Below are 10,697 nucleotides of genomic sequence, written 5' to 3' on the forward strand. Positions count from 1 at the left end.
CGCTTCAGCTTGAGAATTTTCCCACGCTGTCAGTGACGTGCATGAGGTGAGCCGAGTTCATTGGACATGAACTCGGCTCATCTTGATGTCGTCACAGAGAGACGCTGAGCAGCGCAAGCAAGCCTGTGCTTCTCAGTGTCTGCGGGATGAGAGGCTGGATGGCAGCGTTCTGCTGCGGTCCAGCCTGTCATCTCGATGTAGCAGAGCTGAAGCTGTCGTGGGAACCATGGAAAGGTAAGGATGAGGTTGCTTTATTATTTTTCTTTTATTGCAGGAGATCGTTGGCTTCAGCTGGAATGGGCGTGACGGTAAGTATGGTTTAATTTAGAACAATAAAGGATTGTGTCTTCATTTCAATTAAAGGACTTTATTCTGGGTGTTTGTGTTTTTTTTAACTTTGACTATTGGGTTTGTAATGTAGTTGTCTTATAGACATTACTAACCTGGGCTTGATGTCAGCTGGCATTATAAGCTGACATCAACCCCAACCCTATTACCCCCTGCCACCGCACCAGGGCAGCGTGGAAGAGCGAGGCTAAGTGCCAGAATTGGCGCATCCTATGAATGCGCCATTTCTGGGGCGGCTGACGGCTGGTGTTTCTAGCCTGGGAGGGGGCCAATATTCATGGCTCCCTTCCTGGGCTATTAATATCAGCCCCCAGCTGTCTGCCTAGCCTTTGCTAGCTATTAAATTAGGGGGGACCCCACGTCATTTTTTTGGGGGGGTCCCCCATTTTAATAGCTAGTAAAGGCTATGTATTCAGCTGGGGGCTGATATTAGTAGCCTGGGAAGCTCCGTGGGTATTACCCCCTTCCCAGGCTTCAAACATCTGCCCCAGCCGTCTGCTTAACCTCCGCTAGAGCCTAAAATTAAGGGGAACCCCACGCCAATTTTTTTAATAATAAATCCTTTATTTTAATACTAAATGACAAGTTCAGTAAGCAACACTGTCACTGTACTTCATATATATGTGACTGACATGTTTATATCTATCTAATCTATGTGTGATTCTCTATTCCTTCTATTCTAAATTGTCGGGTACAGATGCTGAATTGCCGGTCGGCTTTTTTAAAGAGACGGTGCATGAAAACACTAATATTTTTTTTGATAAATCCTTTACGCTAAATGACAAGTACAGTAAGCAGCACTGTCACTGTACTTCGTATATATGTGGCTGACATGTTTATATCTATCTAATCTATGTGTGAAGCTCTATTCTTTCGGTTCTAATTTGTCGGGTACAGGTGTATGCCGCTGCTGAATTGCCGGCTTTTCATGTTTCACTGTTGGCACTGTTCCCATCGATTTGGGCAATCACTGTAATGCCACAACCACCATGGCTGTGGCATTACAGTGAGTGGCAGACAATCCCTGCATGATTGGTGCTCTAAATAGCGCCAGACATGCAGGACACGCTTTTGGTGCACGAACAGTTATCGAACATAACCTCGAACAGCCGAATTTTTTGCAAATCGTTCGGGTTCGTCGAACAACTCGAACACCGCCCAAAACTGCTCGAATTTGAGATTGGCGAACAGTTCTAGTCGAACACCGCTCATCTCTAGTATCTACCTCTGAAAAAATATTTGGGCTTCTAGCTGTGTGTGGGACTTGTTCTATTAGTCCATCTATACTGACCTCCATCAGTTTGCAAATTGAATATAATATTTTTCTGCATCTACCTCTGAAAAAATATTTGGCCTTCTAGAAGTGTGTGGGACTTGTTCTATTAGTCCATCTATACTGACCTCCATCAGGTTGCAAACTGAATATAATTTTTTTCTGCATCTACCTCTGAAAAAATATTTGGGCTTCTAGCTGTGTGTGGGACTTGTTCTATTAGTCCATCTATACTGACCTCCATCAGGTTGCAAATTGAATATAATATTTTTCTGCATCTAGCTCTGAAAAAATATTTGGCCTTCTAGCAGTGTGTGGGACTTGTTCTATTAGTCCATCTATACTGACCTCCATCAGGTTGCAAATTGAATATAATATTTTTCTGCATCTACCTCTGAAAAAATATTAGGGTTTCTAGCTTTGTGTGATACTTGTCCTATTAGTCCATCTATACTGACCTCCATCAGGTTGCAAATTGAATATAATATTTTTCTGCATCTAGCTCTGAAAAAATATTTGGCCTTCTAGCAGTGTGTGGGACTTGTTCTATTAGTCCATCTATACTGACCTCCATCAGGTTGCAAACTGAATATAATTTTTTTCTGCATTTACCTCTGAAAAAATATTTGGCCTTCTAGCTGTGTGTGGGACTTGTTCTATTAGTCCATCTATACTGACCTCCATCAGGGTGCAAATTGAATATAATATTTTTCTGCATCTAGCTCTGAAAAAATATTTGGCCTTCTAGCAGTGTGTGGGACATGTTCTATTAGTCCATCTATACTGACCTCCATCAGGTTGCAAACTGAATATAATTTTTTTCTGCATCTACCTCTGAAAAAATATTTGGGCTTCTAGCAGTGTGTGGGACTTGTTCTATTAGTCCATCTATACTGACCTCCATCAGGTTGCAAATTGAATATAATTTTTTTCTGCATCTAGCTCTGAAAAAATATTTGGCCTTCTAGCAGTGTGTGGGACTTGTTCTATTAGTCCATCTATACTGACCTCCATCAGGTTGCAAACTGAATATAATTTTTTCTGCATCTACCTCTGAAAAAATATTTGGGCTTCTAGCTGTGTGTGGGACTTGTTCTATTTGTCCATCTATACTGACCTCCATCAGGTTGCAAATTGAATATAATATTTTTCTGCATCTAGCTCTGAAAAAATATTTGGCCTTCTAGCAGTGTGTGAGACTTGTTCTATTAGTCCATCTATACTGACCTCCATCAGGTTGCAAACTGAATATAATTTTTTTCTGCATCTACCTCTGAAAAAATATTTGGGCTTCTAGCTGTGTGTGGGACTTGTTCTATTAGTCCATCCATACTGACCTCCATCAGGTTGCAAACTGAATATAATTTTTTTCTGCATCTAGCTCTGAAAAAATATTTGGGCTTCTAGCTGTGTGTGGGACTTGTTCTATTAGTCCATCTATACTGACCTCCATCAGGTTGCAAATTGAATATAATATTTTTCTGCATCTAGCTCTGAAAAAAAAATTGGCCTTCTAGCAGTGTGTGGGACTTGTTCTATTAGTCCATCTATACTGACCTCCATCAGGTTGCAAACTGAATATAATTTTTTTCTGCATCTACCTCTGAAAAAATATTTGGCCTTCTAGCTGTGTGTGGGACTTGTTCTATTAGTCCATCTATACTGACTTCCATCAGGGAGCAAATTGAATATAATATTTTTCTGCATCTAGCTCTGAAAAAATATTTGGCCTTCTAGCAGTGTGTGGGACTTGTTCTATTAGTCCATCTATACTGACCTCCATCAGGTTGCAAACTGAATATAATTTTTTTCTGCATCTACCTCTGAAAAAATATTTGGCCTTCTAGCTGTGTGTGGGACTTGTTCTATTAGTCCATCTATACTGACCTCCATCAGGGAGCAAATTGAATATAATATTTTTCTGCATCTAGCTCTGAAAAAATATTTGGCCTTCTAGCAGTGTGTGGGACATGTTCTATTAGTCCATCTATACTGACCTCCATCAGGTTGCAAACTGAATATAATTTTTTTCTGCATCTACCTCTGAAAAAATATTTGGGCTTCTAGCTGTGTGTGGGACTTGTTCTATTAGTCCATCTATACTGACCTCCATCAGGTTGCAAACTGAATATAATTTTTTTCTGCATCTACCTCTGAAAAAATATTTGGGCTTCTAGCAGTGTGTGGGACTTGTTCTTTTAGTCCATCTATACTGACCTCCATCAGGTTGCAAATTGAATATAATATTTTTCTGCATCTACCTCTGAAAAAATATTAGGGTTTCTAGCTGTGTGTGATACTTGTCCTATTAGTCCATCTATACTGACCTCCATCAGGTTGCAAATTGAATATAATATTTTACTGCATCTAGCTCTGAAAAAATATTTGGCCTTCTAGCAGTGTGTGGGACTTGTTCTATTAGTCCATCTATACTGACCTCCATCAGGTTGCAAACTGAATATAATTTTTTTCTGCATTTACCTCTGAAAAAATATTTGGCCTTCTAGCAGTGTGTGGGACTTGTTCTATTAGTCCATCTATATTGACCTCCATCAGGTTGCAAATTGAATATAATTTTTTTCTGCATCTACCTCTGAAAAAATATTTGGGCTTCTAGCTGTGTGTGGGACTTGTTCTATTAGTCCATCTATACTGACCTCCATCAGGTTGCAAATTGAATGTAATATTTTTCTGCATCTAGCTCTGAAAAAATATTTGGCCTTCTAGCAGTGTGTGGGACTTGTTCTATTAGTCCATCTATACTGACCTCCATCAGGTTGCAAACTGAATATAATTTTTTTCTGCATCTACCTCTGAAAAAATATTTGGCCTTCTAGCTGTGTGTGGGACTTGTTCTATTAGTCCATCTATACTGACCTCCATCAGGGAGCAAATTGAATATAATATTTTTCTGCATCTAGCTCTGAAAAAATATTTGGCCTTCTAGCAGTGTGTGGGACATGTTCTATTAGTCCATCTATACTGACCTCCATCAGGTTGCAAACTGAATATAATTTTTTTCTGCATCTACCTCTGAAAAAATATTTGGGCTTCTAGCTGTGTGTGGGACTTGTTCTATTAGTCCATCTATACTGACCTCCATCAGGTTGCAAACTGAATATAATTTTTTTCTGCATCTACCTCTGAAAAAATATTTGGCCTTCTAGCTGTGTGTGGGACTTGTTCTATTAGTCCATCTATACTGACCTCCATCAGGGTGCAAATTGAATATAATATTTTTCTGCATCTAGCTCTGAAAAAATATTTGGCCTTCTAGCAGTGTGTGGGACATGTTCTATTAGTCCATCTATACTGACCTCCATCAGGTTGCAAACTGAATATAATTTTTTTCTGCATCTACCTCTGAAAAAATATTTGGGCTTCTAGCAGTGTGTGGGACTTGTTCTATTAGTCCATCTATACAGACCTCCATCAGGTTGCAAACTGAATATAATTTTTTTCTGCATCTACCTCTGAAAAAATATTTGGCCTTCTAGCTGTGTGTGGGACTTGTTCTATTAGTCCATCTATACTGACCTCCATCAGGGTGCAAATTGAATATAATATTTTTCTGCATCTAGCTCTGAAAAAATATTTGGCCTTCTAGCAGTGTGTGGGACATGTTCTATTAGTCCATCTATACTGACCTCCATCAGGTTGCAAACTGAATATAATTTTTTTCTGCATCTACCTCTGAAAAAATATTTGGGCTTCTAGCAGTGTGTGGGACTTGTTCTATTAGTCCATCTATACTGACCTCCATCAGGTTGCAAATTGAATATAATTTTTTTCTGCATCTAGCTCTGAAAAAATATTTGGCCTTCTAGCAGTGTGTGGGACTTGTTCTATTAGTCCATCTATACTGACCTCCATCAGGTTGCAAACTGAATATAATTTTTTTCTGTATCTACCTCTGAAAAAATATTTGGGCTTCTAGCTGTGTGTGGGACTTGTTCTATTAGTCCATCTATACTGACCTCCATCAGGTTGCAAATTGAATATAATATTTTTCTGCATCTAGCTCTGAAAAAATATTTGGCCTTCTAGCAGTGTGTGGGACTTGTTCTATTAGTCCATCTATACTGACCTCCATCAGGTTGCAAACTGAATATAATTTTTTTCTGCATCTACCTCTGAAAAAATATTTGGGCTTCTAGCTGTGTGTGGGACTTGTTCTATTAGTCCATCCATACTGACCTCCATCAGGTTGCAAACTGAATATAATTTTTTTCTGCATCTAGCTCTGAAAAAATATTTGGGCTTCTAGCTGTGTATGGGACTTGTTCTATTAGTTCATCTATACTGACCTCCATCAGGTTGCAAATTGAATATAATATTTTTCTGCATCTAGCTCTGAAAAAATATTTGGCCTTCTAGCAGTGTGTGGGACTTGTTCTATTAGTCCATCTATACTGACCTCCATCAGGTTGCAAACTGAATATCATTTTTTTCTGCATCTACCTCTGAAAAAATATTTGGGCTACTAGCTGTGTGTGGGACACGGTCTATTAGTCCATCTATACTGACCTCCATCAGGTTGCAAATTGAATATAATATTTTTCTGCATCTAGCTCTGAAAAAATATTTGGCCTTCTAGCATTGTGTGGGACTTGTTCTATTAATCCATCTATACTGACCTCCATCAGGTTGCAAACTGAATATAATTTTTTTCTGCATCTACCTCTGAAAAAATATTTGGGCTTCTAGCTGTGTGTGGGACTCGGTCTATTAGTCCATCTATACTGACCTCCATCAGGTTGCAAATTGAATATAATATTTTTCTGCATCTAGCTCTGAAAAAATATTTGGCCTTCTAGCATTGTGTGGGACTTGTTCTATTAATCCATCTATACTGACCTCCATCAGGTTGCAAACTGAATATAATTTTTTTCTGCATCTACCTCTGAAAAAATATTTGGCCTTCTAGCAGTGTGTGGGACTTGTTCTATTAGTCCATCTATACTGACCTCCATCAGGTTGCAAACTGAATATAATTTTTTTCTGCATCTACCTCTGAAAAAATATTTGGGCTTCTAGCAGTGTGTGGGACTTGTTCTTTTAGTCCATCTATACTGATCTCCATCAGGTTGAAAATTGAATATAATATTTTTCTGCATCTACCTCTGAAAAAATATTAGGGTTTCTAGCTGTGTGTGATACTTGTCCTATTAGTCCATCTATACTGACCTCCATCAGGTTGCAAATTGAATATAATATTTTTCTGCATCTAGCTATGAAAAAATATTTGGGCTTCTAGCTGTGTGTGGGACTTGTTCTATTAGTTCATCCATACTGACCTCCATCAGGTTGCAAACTGAATATAATTTTTTTCTGCATCTAGCTCTGAAAAAATATTTGGGCTTCTAGCTGTGTGTGGGACTTGTTCTATTAGTTCATCTATACTGACCTCCATCAGGTTGCAAATTGAATATAATATTTTTCTGCATCTAGCTCTGAAAAAATATTTGGCCTTCTAGCAGTGTGTGGGACTTGTTCTATTAGTCCATCTATACTGACCTCCATCAGGTTGCAAACTGAATATAATTTTTTTCTGCATCTACCTCTGAAAAAATATTTGGGCTTCTAGCTGTGTGTGGGACTCGGTCTATTAGTCCATCTATACTGACCTCCATCAGGTTGCAAATTGAATATAATATTTTTCTGCATCTAGCTCTGAAAAAATATTTGGCCTTCTAGCATTGTGTGGGACTTGTTCTATTAATCCATCTATACTGATCTCCATCAGGCTGCAAACTGAATATAATTTTTTTCTGCATCTACCTCTGAAAAAATATTTGGGCTTCTAGCTGTGTGTGGGACTCGGTCTATTAGTCCATCTATACTGACCTCCATCAGGTTGCAAATTGAATATAATATTTTTCTGCATCTAGCTCTGAAAAAATATTTGGCCTTCTAGCATTGTGTGGGACTTGTTCTACTAATCTATCTATACTGGCCTCCATCAGGTTGCAAACTGAATATAATTTTTTTCTGCATCTACCTCTGAAAAAATATTTGGGCTTCTAGCAGTGTGTGGGACTTGTTCTATTAGTCCATCTATACTGACCTCCATCAGGTTGCAAACTGAATATAATTTTTTTCTGCATCTACCGCTGAACAAATATTTGGGCTTCTAGCAGTGTGTGGGACTTGTTCTTTTAGTCCATCTATACTGACCTCCATCAGGTTGCAAATTGAATATAATATTTTTCTGCATCTACCTCTGAAAAAATTTTAGGGTTTCTAGCTGTGTGTGATACTTGTCCTATTAGTCCATCTATACTGACCTCCATCAGGTTGCAAATTGAATATAATATTTTTCTGCATCTAGCTCTGAAAAAATATTTGGCCTTCTAGCAGTGTGTGGGACTTGTTCTATTAGTCCATCTATACTGACCTCCATCAGGTTGCAAACTGAATATAATTTTTTTCTGCATTTACCTCTGAAAAAATATTTGGCCTTCTAGCTGTGTGTGGGACTTGTTCTCTTAGTCCATCTATACTGACCTCCATCAGGGTGCAAATTGAATATAATTTTTTGCTGCATCTAGCTCTGAAAAAATATTTGGCCTTCTAGCAGTGTGTGGGACATGTTCTATTAGTCCATCTATACTGACCTCCATCAGGTTGCAAACTGAATATAATTTTTTTCTGCATCTACCTCTGAAAAAGTATTTGGGCTTCTAGCAGTCTGTGGGACTTGTTCTATTAGTCCATCTATACTGACCTCCATCAGGTTGCAAATTGAATATAATATTTTTCTGCATCTAGCTCTGAAAAAATATTTGGCCTTCTAGCAGTGTGTGGGACTTGTTCTATTAGTCCATCTATACTGATCTCCATCAGGTTGCAAACTGAATATAATTTTTTTCTGCATCTACCTCTGAAAAAATATTTGGGCTTCTAGCTGTGTGTGGGACTTGTTCTATTAGACCATCTATACTGACCTCCATCAGGTTGCAAATTGAATATAATATTTTTCTGCATCTAGCTCTGAAAAAATATTTGGCCTACTAGCAGTGTGTGGGACTTGTTCTATTAGTCCATCTATACTGACATCCATCAGGTTGCAAACTGAATATAATTTTTTCCTGCATCTAGCTCTGAAAAATATTTGGCCTTCTAGCAGTGTGTGGGACTTGTTCTATTAGTTCATCTATACTGACCTCCATCAGGTTGCAAACTGAATATAATTTTTTTCTGCATCTACCTCTGAAAAAATATTTGGGCTTCTAGCAGTTTGTGGGACTTGTTCTATTAGTCCATCTATACTAAAATCCATCAGATTGCAAATTGAATATAATTTTTTTCTGCATCTAGCTCTGAAAAAATATTTGGCCTTCTAGCAGTGTGTGGGACTTGTTCTATTAGTCCATCTATACTGACCTCCATCAGGTTGCAAACTGAATATAATTTTTTTCTGCATCTAACCCAGACAATAGTTTTGGCCTAATACCACAGTTTGGCCACTCAGCTCTGCTCGGTTTCCATCCATTCTTTTTTTTGTGTAAACAACTCCAGAGTTGTGAATTTGTTAACCACCAAAATGAGTGGAAAAAGGCCTGCTGCTGGTGGAAAGGGGAATAGGCGTGTTGGGAAGGGGAAAAAAGGTTGTGTCCGTGGAGTAACTGTTAAAGCAACAGTAACATCTGCAGAAGAAAGACCATCTTCCAGCAAAACAAAAATGTCTACTTCTTTTAGCGGACAATGTGATAAGATCCCTTTCTTACCGCTACGCCAATCACTACAAATTCCAGATGAGGCACAAAAACAGCAGGTGCTTCAACGGATATCAAGTGCTCCTTTAAGTGGGCTCTCCTCCACATCAACTTCAACATCACAAATACTCCAGTCCTCAGAGGTGTCACCCCAATCGCGCTTGCTTCCTCACAGCTCCCAAATCTCCAGCTGCCCGTCTGAGTATGAGGTAGAACAGATGGTTGAGTCTGCAGAGCTGTTTACTCATACTATAGCCTGGGAACCAGAGGTCGGCTCCAGCGCTTCTGTGAATCCAGACGAGGAAATGATATGCACTGATGCCCAGAATCTTTATGAGTCGGATCCAGGACCAGACGCAGAAGGTTCTGACCATAATGTAGACCCTCATTCCCAATGTGTAACTCCTGTTGGTGGAGACAATGAGGAAGACCATGATGAGACTCAAATACCTGATTGGAGTGACAACTTTAGTTTTTTGTCAGGGCAGGAACAGTTTGGCTCTGAGGACGACGGGTGTGATAACACACAGGGTGATGATGATGAGGTTGGAGATCCCACTTACTGTCAACCCACAGTCAGCCAAGAGATGAGGTCAGCAGAGGAGGTGGAGGAGGATGCTAGTGACGACGAGGTCAGGTTGCGCCTTCCTGGACAGAGACGTAGTACTGGAAGCATGTCAACAACTGCATCCTCAAACACAACTCTGCCTCTGACCACAAGTCGTGGTGGCTCTTCAGGTCGCATGGGTGCTAAGCCTTGCATAGCCTGGGCATTTTTTCAGATCGATAAAGATGACCCAACTCGTGTTATCTGTAACATTTGTCAACAAAAGCTAAGTAGAGGCCAAAAAATACATAGTTTGAGTACTTCATGCATGAACCGGCACATGGACATGAAGCATAAGTTGCAGTGGGAAGCTCGCTGTGCTACAATGCGGCCTAGCCGGCCGGGCCAACTACCGTGTGCCCCATCTTGTGCATCTGCGGCCTCTTCATCCTCTGTGACTGGGGGGGACAGCAGTCACACCTGTTTTGGTACGTAGACCTGCCACCTCTTTACCCGCAACAGCCAGCGTGATTGGCAGGTCATCATTTTCTTTGGAGGTGGTAACACCAGCTGGTGTTGAGCGCTGTCCGACATCGATAGCACCACCTTTGGATCAAGGCAACCTAACATGTCCGCCTGCATCTTCCTCACAGACCGGCAGTTTGCCGGGGACACCCTTATCAACCCTGTCTAAGCACAACAGCCAGCCCTCAGTCCCTCAGATGTGGACAAGTAAAAGACCATTTCCTCCTAGCCATGCGAATGCTAAGAGGTTGAATTTCACCATCTGCAAGCTCTTGGCTACAAAAAT

The sequence above is a fragment of the Phyllobates terribilis genome, unplaced genomic scaffold (assembly GCF_046119375.1).
Source record: "Phyllobates terribilis strain yellow unplaced genomic scaffold, ASM4611937v1 Scaffold_8__6_contigs__length_399053987, whole genome shotgun sequence".
Taxonomy (NCBI): Eukaryota; Metazoa; Chordata; class Amphibia; order Anura; family Dendrobatidae; genus Phyllobates; species Phyllobates terribilis.